At 51.2% G+C, this 13457-nt stretch overlaps 1 pseudogene; it reads right to left on the reverse strand.

Moving 5' to 3' along the window:
* Positions 1–268: 268 nt before the first annotated feature.
* Positions 269–12830, reverse strand: LOC129651719 (rho-related BTB domain-containing protein 2-like; annotated as a pseudogene).
* Positions 12831–13457: the final 627 nt, after the last annotated feature.

A 13457-nucleotide genomic window follows, 5' to 3' on the forward strand; every position in this document is an offset into this window, starting at 1 on the left:
GCTCTCTCCCCGATGCCCGCCTCCAAGAGTTGTCTCCCGGCCAGCCATGGAATCAGGACCTCTGCACAGGGCCACTGCTCTGGTCCACGAGGCCAGGCTCCCTCCTCTCTGTGCTGAGCTATGTTGGCTGGTGAGGGCAGCTCCACGCAAAGGGTCCTGGTTATGCGAGTCCTCTGTCCCTGGGAGGTGGAAGGGGCGATGCGGAGGAGCAGAGGGGCAAAGACAAGTGGGGACTACAGCAGCAGGGTCAGAAGAGGGTGGCAGCATCTCAGACCACAGCCGAGGAGGAGGATGGGGACGCCGAGGAGGCGGCCGAAGAGGACGCAGAGGATGGACTATTCCAGAACAGCCAGCGCCGCTTGGGCTGCCGCTTCAGGTGCAGATAGTCCTCCTTCTCACGCTCCTTCCAGGCCCGCTGGTAGTGGTCTTCCTCCTTCAGGTACCAGACGGGTGGCCACCGGTGTTTCTCGAAATACTGCTGGTTTTCTGGGGCAGAACGGCAGTAGAGCTGGGTGAGGAAGACGCAGGAGGAGGGGCAGAGGGACTCCCACCCCTGCCCCGCTGCCATGGAACATGCCTCTGGTCCTCCTAGGCCCACATGCCAACCCCTGGGGACCAGAAGCGGAAGCCCTGCCTTCACTGAGCGCCCAAAGAGAGTCAGTTGCCCAAGGAGTGGAGCCGACAGTCCACACCGGGGAAAGGCATTTCCACTTGCGTTTTTCTTCAAAGGCAGAGGGAAGATCCTATCAAGGCTTGGAGAATAAAGCAGGCTGCAACAACGGATGAGGGAGAAACAGTGAGAAGAGCTGTGGGCAAGAAGATGCTCAGCCTGGCTGGGCCGACAGCAGGTGCAGCTGGCAGAGATGAGGTTCTGAGAGGGGAGGTGTGGGGGGTGGGGGTATGCAGGAGGTCAGATGGGAGGGAAGGCTAGGCTGAGGGGTTTGGACTTCTTCTAGAAGGTGTGGGGGCTCCACGAAAGTTTGGGGCCAGGGAAGTGAGGCAGTTGGAGCTGTGCTTTAGAAAGAAAATGCTAGAAGGGTGACGAGGAGAGAGCAGGAGTGGGAGACCTGGTAGAGTACTAGTGGGGAGGAGGGTCACAGCAGAGCAGACGGTGCCCAGTGAAGAAACTGGGGGAGGCCAGCCACACCTCTCCCTGGATCCCATGAATCCTGGACCCCTGGCTTCCTGTCAGGCCCCAGGACCTGAGACATCAATTAAGCAGAGACCAAGCTGCAGGGACCCCAGAGGATGCCCAGATCTGTGTTGTCCAAGCTGTGACTTGTGCCCATTCCTAGGTTATGAAATTAATGTCATGAGTCGTGAACAGTATTAAAAACAACTGATGAATTTTTCAATATGTGTACTAGGTCACAAGATACAATGTAATTCTTGATAACCTAGAGGGGTGGGATGTGGGGATGGGAGGGAGGCTCAAGAGGCAGGGGATATATGTATAATTATGGCTGATTTGCATTGTTGTTTGGCAGAAACCAACCAACATTGTAAAAATTAACAAACAAACAAAAATGTTTTTCTTAATGTGGAGTTTGGTCCACAAACATCTAAAAAATATCACCTCTAGTCTGACTGTACCTGTGAAAAGCAGGAGCTCAGAGGGGCAGAGTGAATTGCCCAAGGTCTCTGGTGGGCCGGGGCAGGGGGGCCGCCCTCCACACCAGTGCTTTTTCCAGGACCCCCTCCGCTGGGCTGGGTGCATGTTTGCAGGCTACTCCCCACCCACAGGGGTCTTTGGCAGCCTCTGGGCGCCCTGGGTCAGAGGCTTGGACCCAAGGAGAGGGAGATGACAAATGCCGCTGGGGATGCTCACCTGGGGACATGGCCTTCATGTCTTGGGGGAACTTGCGACACACATTGTTGTAGTTGGTGCAGATGTGGTGAAGACACCAGTCAGCCGACTGGTACGCACAGTGGAACTGGGAACAGACAGGAGCATGTCTGTGCTGGGACCTCTGGGCCAAGGTCTGCACACAGATGTCTACTTTTGCCTTCAGAGCCAGAGCTTTGGCGCAGGTGGGCAAAGGCCCTGAGTCACAAAGAACCCACCTCGAGAGGCAAGGCCACACAAAACCATGACGGAATGACATGGATTTGCTCCTTGGCCCCACCACCACCACCACCTCACCCGTGACCTGCCCCCAGCAGCCCCAGAAACCCACAGTCCTATGAGGTAGCCTCTTACTGGGTCTGCCCTCCTCAGATCTGACCCCTCATCCTCCATGCTGGACCAGAGCAGCCTGCATTAAGGTGCTGACAACCGGGCTTAGAGAGCTGGCCTCCCAGGCATATCTGCCATATTTTAACTTCATAAACTAATCTTTAGAATGTTTGGCACCCTGAGGATTCGTAGGGGAGATTTTGCTTGCCTGTTTTGGGTGGCTCAGACAGTAAAGAATCTGCCCACAATGCAGGACACCTGGGTTCAATCCCTGGGTCAGCAGGATCCCCTTGAGGAGGAAATGGCAACCCACTTCAGTATTCTTGCCTGGAGAATCCCATAGACAGAGGAGCCTGGCAGGCTAAAGTGCACGGGGTTACAGAGAGCCAGACATGACTGAGCAACTGACACTATCACTTGGGAAATTGGAGGAAGGAAGTCCATCTTAGATGAAGAGTCCCCAGTGTGCCTTAAATGACCCCAGCAGGCAGCAACCACGTCTATACAAGGGCTCTGGATTCCCTCTCCGGCCCAACGGTTGCCTGAAGTCTCCGTCCCTTCCTGCCACAGCCAGCCTCTTCTCTTGGCATGTTGGGGTGAATCCTCTGGCCTGCAGGATAAGATGGGTCTGCCCCCTGGGGGAACCAAGTCTGTCAATGGGTTCCCTTCCTACCCACCACCTCCCGAACCCTCCCCGTTTGCTGCCAACAGGCAGAGCCCAGAGCTGAAAATGTTGGAGAGATTCCTTCCCTGCCATCCTACCTGAGCCAGTTCCAGGAACACAAGGACGTCCCCGTCGATGTCCACCATCATCTGAGTTGCTTCCATCAGCCCAGTCACTGTGTACTGCTCTGTGACACACACACAGCCAGGAATGGGCTGAAGAACCACAGGAGTGGACAGGCACTTGTTTATCCCCGCCCCGACCCCAGCAGGGGCCCACAGCAGGGCAAAGAGAGGTCCAGGGCAAGTCTCAACAGGCCAGGAAAGGCCACAGGAGATTTAAGTCGGCTCCTACCAGTGAGAAAACCAGGATTGGAGCAAGACTTTCCCACTGGAGAGGAGGTGGGAAGTGAAGGCAGAGACTAGAATAACCTATGAAGTTTTTTAAGCTACATATGTTGCAGCAAGGAGTTATACAGGTGGGGTGAAAGCCCCCACCCCTGAGAATCAGCCACTGATACTGATGGGAGAGGGTATTAAATCTCAAATTTGCTGAGAACTATAGATTAGAACTAAGGATTAAATCAAGTTGTTCATTTTAATTTAAATTTTGTACCAAATTGTGTACTAACCTTGCATTTCATGTTAAGACCTTTCTAGGGAAGAAGTAAACACTTTGAGTTCTGAATTTTAACTGTAGCAGTATAAACTGATAAAGTATTTTATCTTTAAAAGTAATATCTCTCAGCTGAGTCCATGGAAAAAGACCCAGAAAGAACAGCCATCCCAATAGCAAAAGCATTGCTAATGCAAATACTGTAGCCTTGAAATCCCATTTCCAACTACAGGAAGCCAAGACTTCCTAGAGAAATGGCTGATACCGGGTATGGGGCAGGAAATGTACACAATGAACCTGGCACATCTTGTCATTCCAGAGCATCGAAAGCTCCTCTAGAGACTCTGCAGCCAACTCGAGAAGACTTCTACAGGTTAAAGGAACAGCAGAGTATCTGAGTTTCCATAAAGCTAATTGCAATGATTTAAAACCGATAGCTGGAATCAAGATTGCCGGGAGAAACATCAGTAACCTCAGATATGCAGAGGACACCATCTTTATGGCAGAAAGCAAAGAACTAAAGAACCTCTTGATGAAAGTGAAAGAGGAGAGTGAAAAAGTTGGCTTAAAACTCAACATTCAGAAAACTAAGATCATGGCATCCGGTCCCATGACTTCATGGCAAATAGATGGGGAAACAATGGAAATACTGAGAGACTTTATTTTGGGGGGCTCCAAAATCACTGCAGATGGTGACTGATGCCGTGAAATTAAAAGATGCTTGCTCCTTGAAAGAAAAGCTATGACCAACCTAGACAGCATATTAAAAAGCAGAGACATTACTCTACCAACAAAAGTCCATCTAGTCAAAGCTATGGTTTTTCCAGTAGTCATGTATGGATGTGAGAGTTGGACTATAAAGAAGGCTGAGTGCTAAAGAATTGATGCTTTTCAATTGTGGTGTTAGAGAAGACTCTTGAGAGTCCCCTGGACTGCAAGGAGATCCAACCAGTCAATCTTAAAGGAAATCAGTCCTGAATATTCATTGGAAGGACGGATGCTGAACCTGAGACTCCAATACTTTGGCCACTTAATGTGAAGAACCCACCCATTTGAAAAGATCCTGATGCTGGGAAAGATTGAAGGCAGGAGAAGGGGACGACAGAGGACGAGATGGGTGGATGGCATCACTGACTCAGTGAACATGAGTTTGAGTAGGCTTCAGGAGTTGGTGATGGACAGGGATGCCTGGCATGCTGCAGTCCATGGGGTCACAAAGAGTCGAACAAGACTGAGCAAGTGACCTGAACTAAAAGCCAATAGAGTATGTTCAAGTCCAAAAATTCATAATCACATGTAATATTAATAACAAATAATGGTTACTCTCAAAGGATGATAGGAAACAAATGTGTGTCTTGAAAACTGGTAAACAGGGACTTCCCTGATGGTCCAGTGGCTAAAACTCTACACTTCCAATGCAGGGGACCCAGGTTCAACCCCTGGTAAGGGAGCTAGATCCCACATGCCGCAACTGAAGATCCTTCATGCCACCACTAAGACTCCACTGCAGCCAAATAAGTACATGAATATGAGAGAAAAGAAAAACAACTGGTAAATTAAAATGCCACATATTCACCTGCCTTTCCTACATGAACTATTCTACTGGGAAATCAAACCATAGGTGAGGGAAAGTTTCCCTCCTTTTGAAAGTATTCTAACAGATTAAAAAAGAAAAAAAAAAGACCTGGAATATTACCATTTCACAACAGTTAATAAATAAATGGATCCAGGCAATAAAACTCAAAGGCTGCTAACACCACAAAAAGAGAGAAAAGCAGATGATCTATGTTTCTTGATGAAAAGCAGAAACAGCCTACAAAATGTAGTCTCACCAAAAGAAGACTGGATCTAATCTAGCCTCTAGACCTGAAGGCCAGTTGATAGGAAGGAAACATGGTGGATACAGAAAGGCGATCAGTAAAAAACTCTAGGTTCCCTGGATCAGAGGGTTTTTCCAACGTATCGCAAGGGCAAGTTCTGTTTTTGTTTTTAACAGACAAGGTACTTACAGATTAAAAAAACCTTAAAAGATATATAAAAAATAAAATCATGCTACAGTGTTTCGGGATGTACACTTGGATGATATAACTATGAAGAAGAGTAAGGCAGAGCAGTTATAAAATCTTAGTGCAATAGGCAGAACGGTTACTTTGGGGTGGGGAGGGCCTATGGTTGAGAGGGACAGACTGGGGGCTCTGGTGTGGCGAGCAAGGGCCACTTCAGTTTGTAATAGTTTATTAAGATGAACACATATTACATGTTTTCGTGCAATATTTAACATTTTAAAAATTAAGCTTAAATTAATAACTTCATAGTAAGCTTATATCACAAAACATGTCACTTATTATACAACACTTGGCATTTTCCACTGTTCCTTTACAAGGTACATAGAAACATATTTTTTAAATATGCTTTTTAGCAATTATGAAGCATTTCCCAGGAAAGGTCATTCAATGTTATTTTCTATAAGCCTTTCCATGCAGCAGTGAGAGGTAACATTTTTAATGGCTACCTTGCAAAATCCATCCACATGTGCTTAACCAGTGTGCCTGTTTGACTTGTTTCTGATTGCTTGCTATGATGAAACAAACTTAAAGAAACACCTGAATACATTTTTTTTTCATTTGGGCCATTTCTTTGTAGCAAGTCTTTCAAAAGTTATTTAGTCTAAGAGTTTGGACTGTTTTCTGTGTTCTGGGAATGTTGCACCACTTTTTCAAATTGTTGCAGCTGTGATCTTATTTATTTTTTATTTATTTATTGGTCCCACCACTCAGCATGCAGGATCTTAGTTCCCTAACCAGGGATTGAACCCATGCCCCCTGCAGTGGAAGTGCAGCCTTAACCACCAGACCACCAGGGAATTCTGCAGTTGAAATCTCTAGAAGCCTCTTACTCCCTGCCCTAAAGCCCTCAGTGTCCCCTGGCCTGCCTCTGCAGGCTCAGCTCTTAACATTTGATTCTGGTCAATCATGTCCACCTCTTCCAGGGACCAAGCGCCACCTTTCAATTCATTTCTCGTCATAGGATCGCTGCTTCCCTCATAGCCAAGTCCCAGTCTTGATCATCTGCCGAGGGCCACAGCAGCTCTGACACCAGGTCCTTCCCTGAACCTCAGCTCAGTATCTGAGGCTTTGCTCTCTGCCGCCGACCCACCCAAGGACATTAACCTGGACATCAATGCCAGTACAGGTACCAACACCAACATCAAAGGAACGCACATGCTGACTCCAGCTCAGGAGCACCACCTGTCGGCGGGCACCACAGGCTCCAGACGGCTTCTCATCTGCACTGCACCATCTCTCCTCCTGCCCTGGCACCCCAAGCCCTGCTCCTTGTCTCCCTCCTGCCCCAGTCCCTGCTCCACCCAAGCCTCTGGGGTTGGTCCATCCTGAAACCTGAGCTCTAGCTCACAGGATCTTCCAGGAATCAAAGAATTAGGAGTGACCAACAATTAGGTCAATGTTTACTGTGTTTCTAGAAGAAGAAAGAGAAAGGGAAGGTAGAAGAGAAGAAGCAAATGAGAAAGGGGAAGAAAAACGAAAGGCAGAAAGAGGAGATGCAAGGGTAGGAATGAGGAATGGTGTTCTGTTCTTTTTGGCTTCTTAAGCTTGCCTGAGTGTGGCCAAGCTGAGAACCTCGAGCCCTGGCATCTACTGGTGCCCACGTGCTGCACTGCAATAACCTCTAGAGAGACCTATAAGGTGACCCCACCAAGCATCCGTCTCACACATCTCTTTATATCCACGTCCTCACCGCAACCCCAATACGCACCGATGTATCTCACGCTATGTTAGCATATCCCCTTGGTGCTGGTGGCCTGTCCCCTAGGAGGAGACAGGTGAGAGAAGAAATCATGACTCCCAGGGGATCCCCTGACTCCTCCTCCTCCTCCCTGGAGGCTCCTCCCCTGGGCTTAGCTACCTGTGAGGGTGACCAAGTGCGGCAGGCAGAGGCGATTGGCCAGGATGATGAGTTTCATGTCGTCCAGGTCGGGGCTGGAGGTGAACATGCCAGTGTACAGGTACTCCAGCATGGCCCACATGCAGCTTTTGCTTGTTTAAGGAAATACCACCTGTGAATGGGAAGGAATGGAGCAGGCTGCAGCAAGGTCCAGCTTTAGGGAAAGAGCAGCAGTTCCGAAGAACTCAGAAGGCTCTGGCCTGGACAGTTGGTCTCCCATAGACAGGCTGCCACCCCTCTGTGGTCCCTTGACCTGCTCAGAACCCCTCCTTCCCCAAAGGCTAATCTCCCATACCAACAGCCTTCAATGAACCCATCTGCTGAGCACCTGTGAGCAGGGCTCCAACAGCTTTTAAAAGGACCTGGACTCGCGTTAGCATCTTTCTGGTGTGGAGGAAGCATAAAGGAGTCCTGCCGGTCACCTGCACCTGGCCCCACTCTATCCTTCGGGGAGCAGTGCAAGTGGGATGTGGATGAACAAAGCGAACACCAGCTGATCTCTCTGGGCTGCTCAAAGCTACAGCTCTGGGCCTCTGGGATCTCTCCAGAGGAGGACCAACACAAAAACTGCTTTCTCATCAGCCGCCAGCCTCTCCAGGCTGCACTGGGAATTGGCTGGAACTTTACAGCTGCTTCTGTGACTCTGGAGAGTTCCCCTCTCACACTTTGCACATCTCAACCCACTCATGCTTCAGGGAGCAGAGACCACTCAAATCTCGAACTCTCCTCTTCACCTCCCAGAAGGACTCCCTTTCCAGTGTGTGCTAAGTCGCTTAAGTCATGTCTGACTCTGTGCGACCCTATGGACTGTAGCCCGCCAGGCTCCTCGGTCCATGGGATTCTCCAGGTAAGAATACTGAAAAGGGGTGCCCTTCCCTCCTCCAAAGGATCTTCCAGACCCAGAAATCTTAGGAAATCCCTTCTCTGGGTTATAGGATGCTATGCTCTAACATTCTTTGTTCAGCTTTTCATTCAAGTGCTTGCTGAGCACTGGCTAAGGGACCAGAGCTGAGAAGGGTACTCAGCAGAAATAAAAGACCTCATCCGCATACTCAAGGGAAACCTCAGATCAGCTGGAGAAACTTGGTGTGGACCCTTGGAACTTTGAGTAGATTCACAAAGGAGGACACTGTTAACTACAAGGCTGAGGGATGGACAGTCAGTGTCAGAGTTCAGAGAAGGGTAGAAAGGAAGTCAGACTTGAACCCCAGTCTTGATTTGGCTAGAACTCCCACTGACTCCTGATGTTTCCTCTTAGTAATTTTCTACCCACTGACTCCCACCCTACACCTTGACTATAAACCCCACTTGATCATGCTCAATTAAGAATTAAAACCAGTTCTATACTGAGGTCTCTTTTCCCCTATTGCAATAGTTTCTGAATAAAAATCTGTTCTTACTGCTTTAAGAAAAAAGTTTTTTCTCAACTATAGAGCTAGGATGTGACCATAATTGCCCATCTTGGTATACTGCAAAGTCCTTGGCTATAGGAGCCATCTCATAAACTTCTCTTGGGCCCATCACTTGGTGGTTTGTACAGAGTCAGGGCTGAAGGAAGTACCATGAAGTGACAGATGCCTCAGATGGAAAGGGAGTAAGCCTCTCTCCCTCCCAGCCATTTCCATCCTAGCCTTACCTCCCTGGTGGAACTCTCCACAAATGGCCCCCCAAACATGGCAGCCATCCAGTCACAGCTAGAAATCAACAGGGGCTTGTGGGCGCTGATGGTGCCATCATCCAGGATGAAGGTCACATCTGTTGGGTGAGAGAAGATGCATCACGTGAGGATGGGGTGAAAGAATATGGGACAACCAACCCCACGGGTAGACACTGCTCCCAGATGACTGCTTTCTCCTGAAGCCACACTCTGTGAGCACCACATGACCACAATCTCAAGCTGGGGGCTCTAGGTTTCAGGAGCAGAGCCGCAGTATCTCCAGGACATCAGTGGCTGAGATGACTCAGAATGCTACTCGGACCAACCCAGATTCTGCAGAAAGAGCCTGGAGGGAAGTCCCCTGCCTTTGGGACACCAGCTCCTAAGCCTGTTTCATACCTGAGAAGGTGCCTTTGGCCAAGCACTCCTTAGCCCGGTTGGTCTGGCGGACATGGAAGGCCTTGGTGATCTCCTGGTTCATGAAGGCCTCGTTGTTGAGGATGTTGGCCACCATCAAGTGCAGATCAAAGACCTCAAGCAGCTCAGCGATGTGGGCGATGTGCATGAGGTCTCGCTCATTCTCGTCCAGCTCCCCTGTGTACAGGTACTTGAGAACAGTCCGGAACGGCCCTGGCTGGATGGAGTTGTCCATTTTCACCACCACCATCAGCCGGGATTTATAAGTCAGTGGCTCTTCTGTCATCTCTCCCTGGATGCTCACAAAAGCTCGGCTCCAGGAAGACAGCACTCGACCCCGCCCAGGCAGGTACCCTGTCCCATTGCCCCGTAAGATCCCGTCGCTGGTGGATGCCCGGAGCCCAATAGGCCCAGAGCCCCCGCCCTCCTCCATGCTCTCTCACACGTCAAAGCTCGCTGCCCGGAGCAGGAAGTCCCGGCCATGGTGGTGGTGGAGGTGGTGGTGATGGTGGTGGTGTTGATCAGGGTGACCCCGGTGGTCCTCTGAGCGGGGACCCCCTGACTCCGAGGGTCCCCCCAGCTCCCCCTCACTCAGGTCCATGAGGAACAGGTCGTAGAACTTGGAGGAGGATGTGGAGAGGTAGATCTTGTGGGCGAAGATGCGCACCCGCTCCTGAAGCACAAGGATGACGTCTGCACACAGCGGGTCCTCCAGAAGGTGGGCAGCGCACTCCTCGCTGCTGGAGGGGGGGGGGGGTCGGGCACCACAATGAGCGGGGGCGGCGGCTTGGGGGGCAGGAAAGGCGCCTGCAGCAGGGGCCGCTGCACATGGCGGAGATAGGACTTCCAGAACTGCTGGTGCCGGCGGGAGATAAGCGCTGCCCGGATGGCGTTGTCGAAGACATCCTTGATACCGAACTGCGCCATCACTCTCGTCTCGTAGCAGGGGAGACCCAGCTCCTTGGCCACCTCTCGGCCCTTCTCCGGGGGAAGGATCTCATTGGGCTTGATGGGCTTGGCACGGTCAAGAAGGGAAGCCAAGTTCATGTCGGTGGTGGAGGGCTGGGCGGCAGGGAGATGCATTTCCCCGATCCTGTGTGTTTTTCACCTGACTCGGGGAGTCCCTGCTGAGGATATGAGTCTAAGCCCCGGTCCTGCCCTGCTCATTTCCACTCCCTTTCTCCTCTATTTGGCCAGATCCTACCATTCTTTCAAGGCTCACTTCTAAGCCCTTCTTCTTCCAGGAAGCCCTCCATTATCTATGGTAGGCCTGGGTGATCTCCCCGGCTCAAAGTAGTGGGAGGGCTGACTGCCTCTCTGGCAATTAGCATGCTGGTTTTTAATATATTCACCTATCCAGTTCGTCTCCCAGCAAGATTATAAGCTCCTTTCATACAAAGATTGCCTCTCCTTCGCCTTCTCTCCTCATGATGCTTAGCCCAGTATTGCCCACTCAGTGTGTAATGGATGGATGGGTGGATGGATGAAAGAATGACCATTCTTACTGGCCCCCTATGTGAGTCTGCTTCAAATGGAGGGAGAGAAGTGAGGCTCTGTGCATTCTCTCAGGGCTGAGCAGGGAGTTGAGAGACACACAACTTCCCCCCACCCCCTCTTCCCCTTCCCCATCTGCCAGCTTTCCCTCCCTAGGCACCAGGACTCCCTCCCTACCTAGCCAGGGTCTCCTGGCCCTATTGACAGCGTCCAGGTCAGCGTAACGCTGGTCCACCTGGCAGCCCACCAAGATGACAGGTGCTCGGGGGCAGAAGTGCTTGATTTCTGGGTACCACGTGGTCTTGGCATGGTGGAGGGAGTTGGGGTTGGCAATGGAGAAGCACAGAACCACCACATCAGATCTGGGGGTGGGAGAGAGTGAGGTTATAGGCAGAAAAAGCTAGTGATGGGTTCCCTGCTGCTGGAACAAGGGAGAGCACATACCCAACGGCATCCCTACACTGCAATCCCACAAATGTCATATGGATCGGCTCATGTGATCTTCCCCAAAACATGTAATCATAGCACCTCCTATTTCTGTACCCCCAAGTTAGCACTTGAGAGCTTTCAAACACTCTTGGGCTGACCTTACAGCTCTCTTGAGATTTAGACATGACCGCTTTTACCATCTCATCTGAGAAAACTCATCTCAGAACAGCCTTCCTAACTGCTCAGAGTCCCAGCGTTACTGAACTGAAACCCGGCCTCCCGACTGCAAAGCTGGCTCCCTGCCCAGCCCGGGCTGCCTTCCCATCAAGGGTCTCCCAGGGCTGTTTTCTCCACTCCTTCCTCCCAGTTTCAGAGTGAAACTCCTTTAACTCAGTTTCACAGAGTGTCCTCATACCTCGGGGAAAAACCCCATCCACTTGGCTCCCTGCAGGCAGCGGGGGCCTTCCCTACCTCCCATAAGCAAAGCGCCGGTCTTTGTGGTGGTCTCCGAAGGTTTCCCAGAGGCGGAGAGACATGCTCACATCTTCTACCACGTCTTGGGGAATGTTCCAGCACCTGGCGGGGGGTGGAGAGGGGGTGGGGTGGGACAGGGAGAGGGGAGAGAAGCGAAGGCAATGGTTCCTGGGGGCCCTGCATGCCGACTCAGGGTGGGGTCAGCTCACTCCTGGGTCCCACAGCATGGGGGCTGGAGGGACAACTAGTGTCTCCCTCTGTGTGTCCTAGAAGACCTGAGTCCCCTAACAAGAGCTGGCCAGGACAGAAGAGACTCCAGAGGGCAGACAGTCACGGGAGTGATGTGATCTCCCAAGGAGCCCATCCTCGTTCCCAGCTGTACCTGCCATCAGATGTTTCCCAGCCTTGGGTCTTTGGGTATCATTAGCCAGCAGTTTCTTTTCTCCTGGCAGCTCTCATCTCTCCAAAGCACCACCCCTTTCCCAGCTCCAGGGCTTCCCATTACTGGGGGCTATGTTACACAAGATGCCCCAGGCTTCTGCTCAGACAAACACAAAGGGCTGGGGACCCCTCCCCTGGGGTGGGCTCCCCTCAGGCCTCTCCCAGGAATCTGTGCTCTTCAGCTGCCTCTACTCAACCTTTAAAGGGCTTCCGTGAGCTCAGCACAGGGCCCTTCTGGAGAGATCCCTGGGGAAGAAGCCCAGATGAATGAGGCCATAGACTTGCAAACTTACCTCTTGCCATACCCAATACTGGTCAATGGCCCAAACCGTGGGCATGTGGGTAGCAAGTAACTGGTAGTGGGTGAGGGTGGCATTGCAGGCCCGGGCACAGATAAGCCTGGTCTTGCCCACAGCGTTGTCCCCCACCACCACGCACTTGATGGTCTCTACGTTTGGCCTTTCATAATCCATGTCGGAATCCATTAATTGGGACCTGAGGGAGAGAAGAGAAGCAGTCAAGACAACTTTGCACACCAGCCCCTGAGGGCCAGGGCCAGCAGCTCTTCTCTGCCGGGGCTGCCCCCTCTCTGAGCATTTGAGCAGAGAGCAGGACAAGGGAGTGGGTAGCTTTCCAGGCCCAGGCTCCACAGGGGCCCGAGGAGACAGGAGTCCCTTCAGGCTGAGAGGCACAGCTCCACTGGGTGAATCTCTGGTCTTCCTCCTGGTGTCTCCATCCTCCAGCAGCAGGGCTTCTGGTTGGGGAATGCCAGAGAGAGATCCCAAGGCGGAGTCTGCTTGGGGGTGGTCCCCACTCTCTTGGGAAGAGAGGTGTCAGCCTAGGAAGCTCATTTATCATCTGCTCTCCTCCTCCAGCTTTGTCTTAATTTTATTTCCTCTTCAGGTCCCATTCCAGCTCATGTCTACACCCCTTCTCCACAGTATATGGTGATGTATTTTACAACTTAGAAAAATTCTGTATCCCTAAAACACGTAGTGTTTCTTTTGTGGAAAAAATATTTATGAGTGAGATTGTATGCTATTGTGGCAGGATGTTGGGTGGAGGACAGTAGAGAAGTATCAGTGAGTATAAATTTTATATTTTGTACCCAGCACATAGCTCAACAC

Source organism: Bubalus kerabau, chromosome 4, assembly GCF_029407905.1.
Source record: "Bubalus kerabau isolate K-KA32 ecotype Philippines breed swamp buffalo chromosome 4, PCC_UOA_SB_1v2, whole genome shotgun sequence".
NCBI lineage: Eukaryota > Metazoa > Chordata > Mammalia > Artiodactyla > Bovidae > Bubalus > Bubalus kerabau.